We start from the raw sequence: 3,606 nt of genomic DNA on the forward strand, positions 1-3,606 counted from the left end.
TCTTCTGAAACATTGTGAGAACAGGACAGCTGACCCTATCCAGATAGCTTAACCTGTTCTTGCAACACCTTAGAAGATCTCAGAAGCTTTCCAAAGGGTTGCAGAAGCATCATGAGAATGGGGTACACTATTTGGAGAACAGTGTGACCAGACTTGGGAAGAAGGCCTGGCATAGCCAGAAGCTACCTTGCATAAGGTCAGGTTGGGCATAATCATCAGCAATGGAAGAAAGATGGCAAAGGTCAACTGGACATGGTAAGGCGGTGGCAACTGAGGCTTATGCTGTGGAGCTGGCCACAATGTGGAGCTTGAGATGAGATTTCTCAGTGGTGCGGGGGGCTGAGGCAGCTGGCTGAAATGTCTGAAAACTCCAGAACTCTATTTCAGTTCCAGCCCCATTGTTGCCACCCAAGAGTGCCTCTGCACAGCCAAAAGATCATCAATGGCACCAAACCACAGCATCCTGAGAAGCACCAACAGCTTCATTGTTTTCATGCATAACATGGTGCCCCACAAATATTAGCCATTGATGCAAATATTGGTACTATCTCAGCTCCTAAAATGACAGCTTTGTTTATATTTTAGTTTCCTTCTAGTGATAGAGCATTAGGAAAGAAAAATCAAGTTAATTAATGAGCAGAAAATATTTAGTATTCCACAAACGAGTTTGTGTTGTTGCTATTCTTATCATTGTCTCAGTAGGACATAAAGGTTTTAAACCTTTTAGGAAAATAATTTTTGTTTGTTAGGTAAATTAGTAAAAATACAAAGTATATCTAAACTGATGTTATGAAAAAAAAAAAAAACCCTTCCAAAACCAAAATCAAACTTCAATGAAATTCTCACATAGATTTCTCTCCATAGCACTTAGTACGTACAAATCCATTTTGGAGCATCCCATAAGACCTCCCAAAGACAGGAGATAGAAGTATTAAAAATATGTTTTTCTGCTACAGCATGACTACTGGATCTAACCTATATATTAACCTATATATTTCAGAGTAAAAGCAGCCTAGGTACATAGACAAATAGGTTGAACGTGCTTTAAAATTATTTGAAAGAAGTACTTTGGAGTTTGCATGTAGACAGCAGATCTGTTCATTAAAGCAACCCATCCTTTTTTTAAATACACATGAACATGGAAAAAATGGCTACTGAAAGTAATCATTTCAGGTCAAAACAGTCAACTGGAATCTGTAAATTAAAGTGATTATTTTGAGAACTATAGTCTAAAAACTGAATGTCTATGACATTCTTTAAGGTATTGGAAGAATACTGTCATATCCCTTCTAAGGTTAAAATTTAAACATATACAGGTCCTTCAAATCTTGCATCATTGGACTTATGGTAGTTTCTTAGTTAATATCCTGTTAACAGTCTAATTGCTCTTCTCTGAATTGGTCTAGTTTCTCTAAATCTCATTTAAAGTGTAATGTCCAGAACAGAACACAAAACTTAACATAGGTCAAAGCAGAATAAATTATTATTTCCTGTGATTTGAAAATTTTACTTCTGTTGATGCAGCCTATAATTCATTCATAGTACTATTTTGCAACTATGCCAATTGCTGACATGGTAACTTTCCAATCTACTACCACTTTAAGATCTTTTCAGATAAAAAATACAGTTAGATAAATGAAATACACATAGCTATGTTTTAGTTATTCATCCAAGTAACAGATACTCTAAAATTTCTGGTTTTTAACAAGTAGATGATACCTACATAAGTTACTGTCTATCACAATAGAGCTATAAAGTTTGAACCAGTTTAGGGGGAAACAAATAGAAGGAGCAAGAGAAGCAGCCTGTTCTTTAACACTAATCATTTTAAACCACATCCAGGAGGGGATGCAAGTCAGATCATGAATTGAAGAGGGACCATTATATAATTCTACTTTTACAAGGTTTGCTTCTTCTATAATATCCTGGCTTCTTGTTGCTGCTTCAATATATTTAGGAAATATAAAGGAATAAATAAAGGAATGTCTGCATTTTCATCCTGCTGCGTGATGGCTTCAGATTGACTCAAGGGATCAACATGTACAGATGGAAAGAGCAAGATACTTTGCCACTAATACAGAGAATCCTGTATTTACCCTCTGAACAAAGGGCAGAGTTTTTTCAGTGCAAAACTTCCTTTCAAAAAGAAAACCCCACTCTTTGCTCCTCAGCAGATTGATCAGGCCGAGATATCTCTCTACTCATCTGTTTGCCAGGAAAGGCAAGATTGTCTATCAGTTCTACAGTATCTACAGTATTGCAAACTCACTAACATGTTAATGTGCCCATTTCTGTAGCATTCTGCTTGTCTGAAAATAAAACTCTCTGAGTCAAATTATGAAATCAAAAGACTTGGCTTATGGAAGGACTGATCAACTGGAAATGCCCCAGATATCAAGATGATAATATTGGACTGTTGATTTCAGGAAACAACTGTAGGCATGGCTGAAAAAAAAAGAGTTCAATCAGTTGCTTCTCATGAGTATTTTGTATAGAGGCCATTCTACATGATATAAGTCAAATTGAGTAATCCTAGAATCATTAATAATATCATTTCTTCTAAAAAGCTGAAAACAACAGATCCAAAATTACTGAAATGGAATAGTTTACAAGCCAATTAAATATACTTATCTACTGTGGCAATAATTTCCACAAATAACCATACCCATCTTAAGAAGAAGGCGTTTTATCTGTCTGTGGAAATATATAATTTGTTTCACAAATTCAGCAAATTATATACTTTTCCCTTCTGGTAACGTTAATCAGGATAGAAAATTCATTCGGTTCAGTGAGAGACAATACATTGAAGCTACACGTATTAAAAAGGATTATGAATTCATTGTGTAAGGAAAAAAAGCTCAGTATTGTGAACAATTTTAAATATAGTGAATATCAGTCAGTACTGGAATCAAAATTTTGATACGTGTGTTTTACGTGGAATATGCAAGAAACAACAAATGTTCATGCATAGTTTTAAAACTCCACTTACAGTCCAGTTATGAAAATAACTCCCTTAACTTCCCTTTGCAACGTATTTTTTGTGGTTCTGAAATGTTTGCATTGTTCTGTGGCTGGTTTGGCAACAATTCTGTTACCCTAATTAGTTCACTTGGTATCAGAGAAGAAGTACATGTAATTCACTATGGAATTTGGCATCAGTAGAATTGACTATCAATAAAGAGAGCTTTGCAAGGTAAGGTTATCATAGTTCACTTGCTCACATCCATTTTTCTGATAATACTAGTAAGTGATGAAAAGGACTTCAGCTACTTCTTTAAAAGAGAGGGATTTATGCTTTTCTTGTTGAATTACAGTTCCCATCCTGGCTAGAACTACTAAGGATGTCATTTATTTTTCATCTAAATATGTAAAATATCTGGTAAAAATGGGTAATTCTATATACCTGTAACAAAAGATAGAAAACAAACAATATTCAGCTTAAGTCTTGCTTTGGACAAATACCAGAAATTTTTATTCTTTTAAACATTCAAAATATGTAACCAATTATGGATTAAATATTAACTCCTTAATTTTAAAAGAACATCTGTGAATGTTCCATGCTTTAAATCAGTGCTACTGCTTCAGGAATTATTTTCCTTAGAACTA

The sequence above is a fragment of the Pituophis catenifer genome, unplaced genomic scaffold (genome assembly GCF_029215685.1).
Source record: "Pituophis catenifer annectens isolate HBS135680 unplaced genomic scaffold, rPitCat1.0.hap2 SCAF_1, whole genome shotgun sequence".
Taxonomy (NCBI): domain Eukaryota; kingdom Metazoa; phylum Chordata; class Lepidosauria; order Squamata; family Colubridae; genus Pituophis; species Pituophis catenifer.